This window comes from Pelobates fuscus, chromosome 11 (genome assembly GCF_036172605.1).
Source record: "Pelobates fuscus isolate aPelFus1 chromosome 11, aPelFus1.pri, whole genome shotgun sequence".
Lineage (NCBI taxonomy): Eukaryota > Metazoa > Chordata > Amphibia > Anura > Pelobatidae > Pelobates > Pelobates fuscus.
In genome coordinates this window covers 137,867,804-137,882,923 of record NC_086327.1, presented here as the reverse complement: position 1 = coordinate 137,882,923, position 15,120 = coordinate 137,867,804, and the positions used below count along the sequence as shown (strand labels likewise).

The window sequence follows — 15,120 nt, the reverse complement described above, 5'->3', positions numbered from 1 at the left end:
ATATCTTTAGTAAATAACTCTGTAAATATCCCATGATATTAATCAAGTTCTGTACGTTTTCTGAGCATTATGGGAAGTTAGTCAACAAAGACCTGCAGTGCCGGGGATCGCCATCAGTGCCATTGTCTCTGGTTGAGAACAGCGTGTTATCTGTATTCCATTTGCTCATTGTCTTGCCAAATTAGTAATAGGACATAAATATATATAATTTTATCTTTTTGCTCCCAGGTTAGTTTTAAGATGAGCAGGAGGCAGAACTGAGGATGAAGATCATTGGCCAAATTGTACATTATTCCATTCAGAGGCACGCAACACCTACAATACACATGGCACATGATATTAGGATAAAATACATTGCCACTTTACTGAGTATACAGGGACAAAAACTGGATACAAACACCCGTATGTGACAGTGCTTCTTGTAATAGCAAAGTATTTTCACCTGTCTTTCCATGCATGTAAAAAAAATCTACTTGTCTTTGGTTGTGCATCCCTGTATGTAGAAAGAAGGGGACTATATGGCCACAAAGTGGCTACCAGCTGCCATCAGCCTCATCTTTATGAACCAGAGTGACAAATGCAGTATTTATAATGACTTCACAGTGATTGAGGAGGTTTTTAAATGTATTAGGATTTTTAAAGCTGCATTGCCTGGCTTTGAAGCTGGACATTGACATATATAAATATATGTTTTTTCTTTGTCAAGTAATCATTTGACAACTGAATCAGCAAGTGGCTGCTGATGGCTGGGTGGATGCTTTAATAATGTTAAAAATAATAAAGGCAAATTTGTGTGCAAAGTCTAGAACTTGAAGACAGACCCCCTGAGATTTCGTGACCTGTCTTGGCAACAGCATTTTAGGGAATTTGACTTAATGGATTGTTTTTGAAGCTGTGTTTTAGTAACAGTCATATCCAGTCTTTGGTAGAACAGATAATTGCTGAGCATGTCTATGGGTGCTTTTTTAATTCGTGCCTTTACCTAACCCTCCTCAGCATTGTAATGGAAAAACAAAATACCATTTAACATTTCTTCAGTTTCTTTAGTTCTTAAACTAACAGAAATAGATTTCTTCACTGGTGGTCTTTGCATTATGCAGAGGGACCTGCCATGCGTCATGCAATACTCTATCGAGGTAACGGAGTTAGCCCAGCTAATTGTGACCATTATTGATGGACTAGCTATGGAGTTTGATCTACATTTAGAAAGAAAAAACAAGCTGTACACAATAATAAATTTTGTACACTTTGTGCAATTACAGTATCATGATTGGATTAAAGATTACACATCTGTAAAGTTAGATTATGTTCAGTCATAGTTGTTGATTCAGAACAAATAGAAAAATACAGATCCTTCTTAGAATTTTGTCTCAAAGAAAAATGTATTTCTCCAACTCATGGACAAGATGATTAAGAAAACAGTCATCGCTGTTTTCTTCGGCCACAAAGGCATCATCATTGTTTAACCCCTTAAGGACACATGACATGTGTGAAATGTCATGATTCCCTTTTATTCCAGAAGTTTGGTCCTTAAGGGAATAAGGTTTTGTAACTAATGTCCAAATAACGTTCCATTAATTCCACATTGAAGATGAGGTTTATCTAATGAGGTTTAACTCTTTCCTTTCACTAATGATGAAAGGATTATTATATTAAAAATATTTTTTTTTTATGTTACTGCTGTCTATTAAATCCAACCACACAATATAGAAAATCCCAACCATTTTAAATTGAATGGTTCGCCCTTATATCCACGGTTTCAGTCATATAGCAGGGGTACCCAATAGGTAGATCCTCAGATGTTTCAAAACTACAGTTTCCATGATACTTTGTCATTCTTAGCACATGCAAAGCTTCATGGGAGTTGTAGTTTAACAACATCTGGGGATCTACCTTTTGGGAACTCCTGGTGTATAGTTTCTAGGAAGGAGGTTGGATTCCAAACTCCTCCACAAGCCATAGAGTTTGTTTAATTGGCATTAAATGAGCAACTTGGAGAGTAGTTCAATAGGGCAGCCATTCAAAGGTTACAACACTACTAGTTGCTTTATCTAGATTGCATTCACTGTTAGTAATAATATCACCTCTTAGGGGTCAAATAATCAAAACGTCTTGTTTTGTTTAACTTCTGTGTCCACCTCTTATTCCGTCCAAGCTCTTTAATATCCTATGACCGTAACTGCTCTGTATATTGAATACATGGCATTTAATACGTGGTAACTCCTTGTTTGCCTTCCCAGCAGCCGCCTGAGATTCCGCACAGCTATAAAATCTATCATCGACAAGTCGGCCCAGATCTTTCTCCATCTACATTTTCCATAATAAAGCTTTTCTAATGTATAACTTAGTATGACGATTTTTTTTCTTTCTTCCATAACGATATCCTGAAAACTTTCAGAGATGCACTAAAACCCCCTTTTCTGATTGTATTCTGTCATTTGCACCTTGTCCAAAAAGTGAAACATAGATTTCAGCATTCACCAGCCAAACCACTCAAAAACAAAGCAAAAAAATCAGCAAAGATAAATATTTTAGTTACTCATATTAACTGTTAACTTTCTAGTTTTTAAAAAAAAAAAAAAAAAAAAAAAAAGACCTGACAATTGAACTACAACTTCCACAAACCCATGATATACCCCAAAAGCACTTCTTGTAAGATTGTCCGCTTTTCTCTAGAAAATTTAAGGAAGTATCCATGATTTCCTGGTTTGGTGAAAGCTCTTTGCAAGAGCTGCCAACACTATTTTACAGTAAATGCAAGAACGTTAATTTTGAGCATACTGTATATTTATTGTATTTATAATTGTGTTACTTTTTCAATTTGTCTACTAACTCCTTCTAGTCCTTTTAGGTGAATAAGAATAATCTGGAAATATATACTTTTTCTTTTTTATACACACCCTTTCTCTCTAGTAAATGAAATTGCTTGCACTTGAGGAACTTTTATGCAGACAAAATCAAACATTTATTTAATCCACAGTGACATTCTGTCCCACCCACAGTAGCTTTATGTATTAACAGGGTCATTATCTTCCTAGTCTCTATAGTGATTTTCACGTTAATTTTGTGCATAAATTATATCTTACATGCTGTGCGCTAGGAAACCACTCCTCTTGCAGTCAGCACTGGGAGCGCACTTGCAAGGGGAAGCTTATACAGTCACGGGAAAAAGAAAGCACACCCTCTTTGCATTCTATGGTTTTACATATCAGGACATAATAACAATCACCTGTTCCTTAGCAGGTCTTACAATTCGGTAAACACCAACACATGACATATTACATTGTGTCATGATTTATTTAACATATGTAGGTAGTGGAAATGCACTCAACCCTTCGTCCTGGAATCCTGGGTGCTGCACTGGATAAGTCCCAGTACATACTATTATTTAACAAACCTAAAGCCCAAATGGTGAAGCCATATGTGAAAAACCAAGTACATCCTTGGTGATTCCATAGGAATTAAAAGGCTAAGTAGCTGGCAGGTGCTGCTAATTAAATGCCCTTGATTAACTGATCATCAGCAAGTGTGACCATCTCGATAAAAGACAAAGTTTTAGCGGTTTGCTGATCTGGAGCATGCGGATATTTGTTAACACAATGCCAAGGAGGAAAGTCATCAACAATGATCTTAGAGAAGCAATTGTTGCTGCCCATCAAACTGGGAAGGGTTAAAAAGCCATTTCCAAACAATTTAAAGACCATCATTCGACAGTGAGAAAAATTATTAAAAAGTGGAAAACATTCAAGACAGTTGCCAATCTTCCCAGGAGTGGACGTCCCAACAAATTCACCCCAAGGTCAGACAGTGCAAATATTAAGTAATAAGCTCATGCCATAAAGTATCCATCTAATTTTTTTTGGCCACTTTAATGGAACTATTAACGTAACCCCACTCCATGAAGGTAACTGTGCTGGCAGGGGAACTATCACTATTACAACATTGAATTTTTTTTTGAAAATCACGATACCATTTTTTTAAATGTATGTTAAAGATTTAGCAAATGCCGTCATAATCCAGTTAAAGCAAAGCTAGGGCAGACATTACAGAGGAAGAAGACAAATAGAAACGTTGTTTCATTTCTCTCCTCCGTAGGCAAAATATGCCAAGACCCCTGATGGTGATGTCGCTGCTGGTGGTGCAGCGACAGTGAGTGACTTACCTGAAGCTGTCCCCCGTAGGATCTTTAGCTATTTTAATTCTATGTTGCACACTTCATAAATACATATTTGAAATGTGTGTGTATATATATATAAACATAAGGTTACAAACCTGGGAAGTGACCGTTAAATATATAATAATAGTAAAATAACAAAACACCTCCTAACCAAAATAAAAAAAGTTATTTTGGCAAAAACATCTGCATTGTTAATAATAAAATGGAAAGAAATGTGTTTATTGGTGTCATGATGATGATATCGGTGTGCACCTGGAAGGATCCTGTGATTTAAGACATGGCAGGTACAACCATTGGAACTGTGTACGAGCAGCAATGTGGTTAAATTAAACCCCACATTGTCACGTTTGTAAAAAGCACATTTTGTGTTTCATTCAATAAACCTTTGTTTTCCTATGATGACTCCTCCATTTCATTTGTAGCTGTCAGTCAATTGTTAAACGCAGAAAGTCAATGATTTGTACAAAAACCCGAGGCTGTGGATGATTGAGGTGCTAAAATAACAGATAATCACTTGCAATGATTAATTCTTAATAAACAATACTCAGTCTTGTTTACAGGCTACTTCCGGCTGTTAAATGATATTTAAAGGGAACCTGTAGTCTCGAATATAAGCATTGTGATTTTGGGACTGTAGGTTTCCTTCTGCCCCCCACTCCAACTCCTAGCTGGTAAAAATTAATGTTTAAGAAATTACATATATTTGGGCAGACTAGATGGGCTGAATGGTTCTTATCTGCTGTCATATTCTTTGTTTTTACATTCCTCCTTTTCAGCACTGGTACTCCTTATCTACAGCCGCCCACCCCCGTGTCTGTTGTTAGTTCGTGCTTAGTTCTAATCCATTGCCTCATAGAGAAACAACATTTGATTCCCAGACAGTGTACAGGACTGACATTGGTTTAGGCTCATAAAGCGTTGAAACCAGCAGCAAGATGATGGAGGTGGCTGTGAGTGACAGGTTCAGTTAAGTAAAACTCGCCTTTACCTGCACCTTGCAGCCCCTCCCTGAAAGTGGCAAACTCCCCATTGGGGGTCTTTGCAAAATGTTTTTTTTAATTTTTCAAGGATGTGTATTTTGCAGATAAGAGCTGCATTGTTCTTTTCAGTGTATTCCTTTTGGTTGCAAGCAATCTAGCTATCTCCTCTTGCTTTGCTGCAGAGAATATTGGAACCACTCCACTTGTTTGTCACACTTGCCAAAAATACCAATTTCAGTGCTTTGTTTGTATTCCTCCCATTTACTACTCAGTAAGGTGGCAATCATTTCTATGAATTTAGCTCTATAGTTTTACACGTAGAGCACATTTACTCTAATCTCTGAGGTTTATCATTTACTGTTCAGACACGTAACATTGAAGGGTTCTAGAATTCTATCCTGTCAGGAAATGAGATGTTTCAGAGAATAGTACTGACTGCTCACCATGAACTACATTAATGAGGTTGTTAGAATATATTTTCCACTAAGTTCAATTTACAAATATTCCTGAAAACACATTTTTTTTACAGTTAATGGTTTTACATGTCTTATTAATTGTAAAGGGGGATTAATGAGTGTACTTACATTGAAGGTATACCAGTAACAGTTTAGGCGATTAAAACCTTTTTTTCCATTTAAGCAGAAACTCTCCAGTCTCTCATTAATTATGTGAGAGTTCTATCTACATTTATTAGTGCTAGACATGTAATTAAGATTAGTTTGAGACCAACGCGTTCCCTGTAAGTACTTTTTGCCATTCAGCACTGTAACTGTTAAAAAAAAAAAAAAAAAAAATGAATAAAACTCCACCTGCATGGTTTGCAACAGTGATTATAAATTCAAATCTAATTTTTAATGGTTTCAGTCTTGAACCACACAAAGAGTTATTTTTTAAGGGCACCAGGCCATCTATACTTGTAATTTGTACATGTGGTATAACTGACCGTTGGCATGTTAACGCCAAATCACATCACTTTCCACCACTCTACCCATGGTAATTGTGTCTGTTTCTGATTGATCTCAGCTATCTGAGCAGTGTTGACGTCTTGAACGCCTCCATCCAATAGGTAAGGGTGATCCATGTGCGAAGGGGGGAAGAGGGAAGGGGAGGGTGTCTGGAGGGGTGGCAAAACATTGGCAGTATTAATCCCTCTGTTTAACAATCCCAGCGCCTGCTTTAAAGGGGAACAGAGCACATCACTACACCCAGTCTCTAGAAGCCTATTAATGACTGCATTTACAAGGACACAAAGTACATTTCATCTGTCTTTAGTTTCACCTGTGCCACCTGCTCAGCCTGTGTAGAAATACTTTAAAGAAACTGGCAGTGCCCCACATTAACCCCTCGACTGCTAAACCGTTACTTGTCATGTGAGAGGAATAAAGAAACGTAGGAAGTTTCACATTTATCAAACTGTGTTGTCATTTTATTTAATGGAAAAATGAGAATAACACACTAAAAAAATGGACACAAGAACCCTAAAGATACAAACTAGTCTGTAATTTATTAAACACAATATAAGCAGCTGCCTTAGTATTGTGATACAGAGTCCTGCACCAGTGACAGGAAGTTGTAAGTGATATCACTGGAGGTGTCCTCTGCTGCAAATCAGACCCAGGCATGATAAGCCTCCTGCTTAATGACCCAAAGCACAAACCCCCAAATGGGAGAGATCTGCTTTGTAAAAAATGTTGTCTTACATGTTTCTTTTTTTAAAGGAACACTATAGTCACCTAAATTACTTTAGCTAAATAAAGCAGTTTTAGTGTATAGATCATTCCCCTGCAATTTCACTGCTCAATTCACTGTCATTTAGGAGTTAAATCACTTTGTTTCTGTTTATGCAGCCCTAGCCACACCTCCCCTGGCTATGATGGACAGAACCTGCATGAAAAAAAAAACTGTTTTCATTTTCAAACAGATGTAATTTACCTTAAAGGCTCTTGCAGGGTCTAGCAAGCTATTAACATAGCAGGGGATAAGAAAATCTTAATTAAACAGAACTTTTTTTTTTTTTTTTTTTGACAATCTTTATTTTTATTTTGTTTTGGATAGCATAGCAAGAGGTATTACAACCATAGCAAGTAAAAACATGACATGAGTACAGTTCACCAAACTTATAACGGGTGTACTTCAGAAAGTCCAGGGTAGGAAGATTTAGTTAATGGGAGACTTCATAAGATATTACGTGTGCCATATACGCATTGCTGCTTATACATAACTTGTTAACCCCTAGTACAGTCAAGGTGGTAGGGCTTTCGTAGAGCTTTTGCCGGAGTCCCCTGCGAGATATTCCAGGCTATTAGGGTGTCTGCGCAATGTTAATGATACAAAGTTATAACAAGCAAGAACATAACATGAGTACACTTCACCAGTCTTAGAACAGGGGTATGTCGGAAATTCCAAGGGTAGTAAGTTTTAGTTAATAGGGGACAGCATAAGATATTGAGTGCGCGATATATTCACGGCTGTTTATACATAGCTTGCTAACCCCTAGTATAGTCAAGATGGTTGGGTTTTTGTAGAGCTCTTGCCGGAATTCCCTGCGAAGTATTTCAGGCTATCTGGGTTTCTATGCAAGGTTTATGATACAATGTTATACCGTTATGAAGCCGCATGCGGCTCTCAGCCTATTTCACTTTGATTCAGTGTCACAATTCACTCCAGTAGTTCCCCCCAGTAACATGTGGGACTATCCGTGTATCTGAAGTCAATCTACGTGCCAGCTTCACATTGACATGGGGCCATCATGAAGATGAGCGTCAGAGGGGTATCTTTATCCGGTCCATGGGGGCTGAAACATGACAGTAAGTGGTAGTAAGTCAAGTCGGTGGGGGTGTGAATGTCTACACATTGACGTGTCTGTGAGTCCGTCCCTCGGGACGGTCGAGAGCGCTTATAGTTCGTACCAAGTATGGTGCAATATGGTGCGGCAATCAAGGGGGTAGTCTCTACGGGGGGGTTACGGAGTCTGACTGTCGGGGCTAAGGGGATGGGAGGATGGAGAGAGGGAGGGTGAGGGTAGGGAGGGTCGGGATGCCTGTCTCCCGCTCCCCGCACCGGCGGCCGATAAATGCCACAGCCATGGCGTCCAGACTTGAGTAAATTTTTCTTGTCTCTCCTGTAGGGCCGCCGTAAGGGACTCCATCGTATATATATCCCCCACCCTGTCCATCCACTGCCGGAGTGTAGGCGCATCCCGCTGCTTCCACATTGTGGGGATCAGTGACGTGGCTGCCGTTAGCAAGTGTTTTATCAGGGATTTTTTATAGGCAGCAAGCGTCATGTCTGTGTGGTGAAGGAGCATGGAGAGGGGTTGGAGCGGTAGTGTAATATCCGTGATCTGTTGAATGGAGTCCCTGACCGCTGACCAGAAGGGTATAATCTCGGGGCAGCTCCACCAAATGTGCAGGTAGGAGCCGTCTGAGGCTCCGCACCTCCAACAGTCTCCGGGAATCTCTGCGTCCATGCGGTGCAGAGTGTCCGGTGTCCTGTACCAGTGTGTAAGGATCTTAAAGTTCGTCTCTTGGAATTTGGAGCTGATGGAGCACTTATGTGACAGTATGAAAATCTTTTCCCACTCCTGGTCAGTGAGTGTGGTCCCCGTGTCCCTTTCCCACCTGGTGACATATCTCGGGTGTGACTGGTGTTCGCTAGCTAGAAGATGGGCGTAGAGCCTAGATACCCCCTTAACTGGGTGTGTCCTGGCTGAGCAGAGAGTTTCAAATTGTGTGAGGGCTCTGTGTAGGCATTGTTTGACTGGGAAAGTCTTGTAATATGCTCGAATTTGCATGTAATGGAAGGTGTCTAGTCCCGTGGGTACCTTGTCCCCTAAAATGTCAGCCAAGGGTTTAAGTCGGTTCCCTAGTGTGAGATGCTGAAAGCTGAGCCAGTCGGTGTCGGTGTATGTGCTAAGGTCTGCGGGCGTTAGTCCCCCACCTACTCCCGGGTTGTGCGTTATGGGCGTGTGAGGACTGTCCGTGGTCGTAAGTTGGTGTGAGTATCGCAATGTGCACCAGATTTGCAGTGTGGCGTCAATCAGGGGGTTGCCAGTTCGCAAGGCTCCCAGAGTTAGGGTGCTTAACCATAGGCGTGAAGGAAGAACGCCACCCGTCTGCTCGAGTTCCATGGGGACCCACAGCTTGGTGGTTGGGCGGGCATGCCAGTCCACTAGCCTGAGTAGATGGGCTGCTTGATAGTATCTTAGGAATGACGGGAGCCCTGCGCCTCCTCTCGTTTTTGGGCGTTCTAATATAGCCTTGCTGACCCTACTCTTTCTCCCGTTCCAAACAAATTCTCTCACCGCCGCTGAGATCGTTTGAAAAAAGGATCTTGGCAGCGAAACGGGGATGGCTTGGAACAAAAATAGCAGGCGGGGCAGCACATTCATTTTAATCACGTTGATCCGGCCGAACCAAGAGACATAAAGGCCCCTCCAGCGGCGGAGGTCGTTCAGTAAAGCCGTAAGGATGGGGAGGAAGTTTAACTGGTACAATAGGGTCAAATCAGTAGGTAGCCAGATCCCTAGGTATTTGAGCTTGTCGGGACACCATGAAAAGCGGAATTGTGAGTGCAGGTGAGCGATCCCCGCCGCTGGGAGTGAGATTGGCAGGGCCTCCGATTTAGTCATGTTTAGTTTGAGATTGGAGATGCCCCCAAACTCCCTGAAGGCCCGAAGCAAGTTGGGGAATGACACTATGGGGTTGTCTATGAAAAACAGCATGTCGTCGGCGTATGCCGCCACCTTATGCTCCACTCGATGCATGCTGTACCCCGTAATACCCCCGTCCCGTCTGACCGCCTCCAGGAAGGGCTCCAGGGTGAGGGCGAACAGGAGGGGGGACAGGGGACAGCCTTGCCTGGTGCCGTTGCGTATGTTGAATGGGGCCGAGAGCGCTCCGTTAATCCGGATTCGAGCCGTGGGGTTAGTGTACAAAGCTAAGACCCATGCGCGGATATTGGGCCCGAACTGCATATGGCGCAGGGTGGCTTCCAGGTACTTCCAATCCACCCGGTCAAAGGCCTTCTCTGCGTCCGTGGAGACCAGTACCAAATTTTTGCCGGTCGACCGGGCGGAGTGGATCAGATTGAGGGCTCGGATGGTATTGTCCCGCGCCTCCCTACCGGGGACAAAGCCCACCTGGTCCGAGTGTATCAGCGCGGGGAGTATGCGGGAGAGTCTCAGGGCCATGGTCTTGGCAAATAATTTTAGGTCCGCGTTGAGTAGCGATATTGGTCTATAACTCCCGCAGTCAGAGGGGTCCTTACCGTCCTTGGGTATTACCGTCACCGTCGCGTGTAATGTGTCAACAGGGAACCTGCCACCATCTATCAGGGAGTTGAGACCCTGTAGCAAATGAGGCAGCAGTATATTTTTGAATTTGCGTAGGTACGAGGTCGGTAGGCCATCAGGGCCTGGCGCTTTGTTGGACTTAGATTGTTTAAGGGCTGCGGCTAGTTCCTCCTCAGTTATCGGGCGGTCCAAGTCCTCGGCTACATCCGCCGGGACCTTGCACCCCACGTACTCAGAGAGGAACGTCTCTATCCTATGTTGATGTAGGGAGGTGTCCGCGCGGTGTGAGGATGCGTCGATATTGTACAGATCTGCGTAAAAATGCCTAAATGCTTGTAGGATGTCCGGGGGTGCCCGTTTCACCGTCCCATCCCTGCCCCTTATCTGGTGCACATGCTGCTGTCTATGCCTCTGTGTCAGGGTGCGGGCCAACATTTTCCCGCATTTGTTGGAGAATTCGTAAAAGTGTCTATTAGACTTCCGTATTGTATGTAACAGATTCTGTGAGAGCAAGTCCCTGAGTTGTCTACGTTGGTCGGTGAGAAGGCGGTAGGCATCGTCCGTGTGGTCTTGTTTGTGTTGCGTCTCCAAGTCCGCTATTGTTCGTGTCAGTGTCTGTATCCGTGTGGCATGGTCTTTCTTGCGTTGGGTGCAAAGTTTGATAAGCTGTCCCCTTATCACACATTTATGTGCTTCCCACACCATGAGGGGGGCCACGTCGGTGTCGTCGTTGTCAGTAAAATAATGTGTCAAGGTCTGTGCTATTTGAGTGGTGAAGGTAGTGTCTCCCAGTACACTTTCATTGAGTTTCCAACAGCGTTCCCTGGGTTTGAAGAGTGGGGATTTAAGTGTGATGAGAACTGGGGCATGGTCCGAGTCTCGTTGTATTCCGATGTCAGATGCGAGGAGGAAGGGGAGGTATTCTTGGGCAAGGAAGACATAGTCTATCCGGCTATATCTATTGTGTACTGCGGAGTAGCATGTGTAATCTCTAGCGTCGGGATGCGCCACCCTCCAACAGTCGACTAGGCCCGATTTACCCAGAGCTTGTTTGGCTTGCCTTAAGCAGTGTGCGGGAATGGTACTGGTGCCCACGGACGTGTCCATCCGGGGGTCCAGCGGAATATTAAGATCGACAGCTAGTATCAGGGTTCCCTCTCGGAACCTCTCCAGTTGTGCCAATGTTTTCATCAGAAATCGATGCTGTCCCTTATTGGGGCAATAGATCGTGGCGAATGTGTACCTATGTGCTGCAATTGCCCCCTTCACAAATAAAAACCTCCCCTGGGGGTCAGCTTGTGCGGTAGTGTCCTCGATCGGGACATTATTAGCGAAAACAATGGCCACGCCTGCGCGCTTGGCGTCTGGGTTGTTAGCGTAAAATCCCAGCGGGTACCGTCTATCCCGTATCTGGGGGGCCTCGTTGCCTTTAAGGTGCGTTTCCTGCAGAAACGCTATCGAGGCCCTATGTGACCACAATGTTCTCAGTAATTGTCGCCGTTTTTCGGGGGCATTAAGACCTCGAATATTATGTGAGAACAGTGTCAGGGAGGCGGGGGTGAAAGTGGTCGCCATGGCTGTTCGGGGCGGGGTGGGGAGAAGGAAGGGAGTAGGGGAGGGAAAGGTAGGGGTACTGTCCTTGTCCGTGGGTTCGGGCCCGTCTAGGGCTACGGGGGGTTAGGCAACTAAGACCCTAGGTCGTGTAAGGGTGACCTGATCTACAGGTGGGTCGGTTGCAGGGGGGTGAGAAAGTCCGGTAGGATAAGTTCGTTCAGAGAGAGCGGTGTCCGCTCTCCCTCGACCCACGTTGTGGGGCGTATGTCTCGGCTATTAGTCGTCGGGGGAGTGTGAAGCACGTGGCGGAGCGCCAGGGCCAACCCGGGAACCGGGCAGGGGGTGTGGTACCGTCCTGGTGGGGAGTCTGGGTACCCGTTGTGAAAGCGGTGTCACCTCGCGTCATCAGCATACCCCGAAAACCCTATGCAGGTTGCTTACATCAAGGTTATCTATAACGTAATAAAACTACATGGAACCAAACATAACTGTAGGAATACATCATAACTGTCGACAGCCATTAACCGCTAAGGGCCCTGTGAGTCGGGGGGGAGCGACCCCGGGGCCGCACCCCAAACCGCCCGCCACGGCGTGGTAGGGAGACCACGTACAGTTTAATTGTGGGGAAAGCACGTGGTGCGAGCGATTCAGCGCAGCCCCCGGGCCGCACCAGCCGTAATAAACACAAGACCAATCCAGGTTGTCGTTCCGTACCGCCAGACTGCAGGCGCCGGCCTAGCGGCCTACCGCCCGCCGTGGGGCGGCACGAGCTACTAAGTCAGATAAGGCGACACATCATGGTACAGTACCAGCCCCCCGCCCTCCAACAATATACATAAATTGCCCAAGTACATTTACAGCAAGACTCTTCTGCCCCGTGGATGCCCCTTTGCCAAATATGTGCCAATAATTCAGGCTGGCCGGCCCCCGTAGGCAGCGCATAGGGGTGGTTCTCAAACTGGTCCTGCAACTGCTGCCATAGGGTAAATTGGCCGCTCCCCAGGCGGAGTAGTATTATCAGTCGTGCTGGGCCGGCCCGCATAGGGTGTCAGGGTGTATGGAGTCCCAAATGTCCCAAAAAACAAGAAGGAGATGGCATTTACCCATACCCCACCCAAATTCGGCAAGGGCCTAAATGTGGCTTTGGGGAAACCGCCACTGTTCACATCGCAACAAGTGTGTAGGGGGGCCCTGCCGGCGGTTAGTCCCGGTTCCCACCCATATTACAAGCTAAGTGTGCAAGTGTAAAAATAGTCAAGTCAACTTATCTGTTAGCGAAGTCGCCTGGGGAGGCCTCCTCAGGCCGTCTCCTGCTGCCACGGGACCAAGACGACAATAGGCTTATCTAGGGACCGAGTGTTATTCTTCGGGGCCTTCCGGGCCCCCCCAGCGGGCGGGTTGCGCATCTCTCCTAGGTTGGTTACGGAGAGCCTCAGGGACCTCGGGGTGAGCTGGTCGCGGTGGAGGCTGGTCCAGGATCCAGTTGCGGACCGTGACTGGCGGTAGATCGAGGGCCCTCAGAAAGCCGGGTATATCGTTAGGCCAACGTAGGGAGCACCACGTGTTGCCCTTCTTAGCCTGCAGGCTAAAGGGGAAGCCCCACTTGTATGGGATGCGCTTTTCCTGTAGGATGCCTGTCAAGGGTCGTAGGGCTCTTCGTGCATCTAATGTGAGGGCAGAGAGGTCTTGGTATAAGGAAATCGGGGCATCCAGATAGGTGACTGTCTGTGTGCGGGCTGCCCTCATAATGGCTTCTTTGAGCTGAAAGGAGAGGAGGCAGCAGATCACATCTCGGGGCAGGCCATCCCTTCTCGGGGGCCGCAGGGCCCTGTGCGCGCGTTCAATGTGGTAGTCATCTTGAGCACCGTCGCCCAGTATACGGGTGAAAAGCTGTGCGAGGGCAGTACCCAGGTCCTCAGATTCAGCCTCGGGCATGCCCCTGATCCTGATATTATTCCGCCTGCCCCTGTTGTCCAGATCCTCCACCTGTCTGCGGAGGTCTAGGAGTACTGAGCCCTGCCTGGCCGTGGCATGGTCAGCTGCCTGGGAGTGTTGAATCGCCTGCAAGTTTTCATGCTCTAGCTCTGTGACACGCTCTTCCAAGGCCGAGAGGTCCCTGCGCACCTCCAGAATCTCCTCACGGATCGCCGCCCTCAGTTCCGCTACCATGGCAGTCTTATCTTGCTTGGTGAGCATATTAGCAGATATGGCTGTCAGTTCCGCCGTGATTTGTGTCAAAGTTTCCCCTCTGGCTGGGCTTGGCTCCGAGCCCGCTCCGCTCTCAGTACTCGGGGATGCAGCCGCCATTTTGTCTGCCTGCCTCGTGGCACGGTAAGCGTCTGGCGTGGAGAGAAAATCATCCATCGGGCCGGCCTGTTTTCTCGATGGGCTAGTGCCCGATGGTCCAGGGGTGCCCTGGCGCTTAGTTCTCCCCATTTCGCCTGCGTGGTTCTGCTAATAATAGGGGCTATGTGGGTCGAGTTCGCGGAGCTCCGAAAAACACGTCTCACTCCATGCACCGGCAAGCCACGCCCCCCTAAACAGAACTTTAAGCCTAAATAGGGCTCTCTTTACAGGAAGTGTTTATGGAAGGCTGTGCAAGTCACATGCAGGGAGGTGTGACTAGGTAGGGTTCATAAACAAAGGGATTTAACTCCTAAATGGCAGAGGATTGAGCAGGGAGGCTACAGGGGCATGTTCTATACACCAAACCTGCTTCATTAAGCTAAAGTTGTTCAGGTGACTATAGTGTCCCTTTAATTGTTTCTGGCCACAGTATGGCAATTCCCCCTACGAGGTAGAATTGCAAGTTTAATTTAATAAAATCTTTCTAAATTTATTTAATCATTCCAACTAGAATAGTGTGTCTTGGTTTACATTGATTCAGTTGATACAGAGATTTAACGTGGTCCAGATACTCTTCCTTTTACCTTACTTCATGGCAGATGTGGACTGACATCATTCAGACTCTTTCTTAATGTGTTCAGCTGCCTGACTTATCTCCAATTACAAAACGCCACTGCTGTATCTTGATAAAAAAAACTCTAAAACAAGTAAAATAAAATAAAAATACCGTAAGCCCAAAAACATTACAGAACGAAAAAAAAAAAATGTTT

At 45.3% G+C, this 15,120-nt stretch overlaps 1 protein-coding gene across 1 annotated transcript in view; it reads left to right on the top strand.

The window, feature by feature from the left end:
• IGSF9B (immunoglobulin superfamily member 9B) overlaps positions 1-15,120 on the top strand; it is a 101,880-nt gene that overhangs the window by 57,066 nt on the left and 29,694 nt on the right. The gene's annotated exons all lie outside the window — the stretch shown is intronic.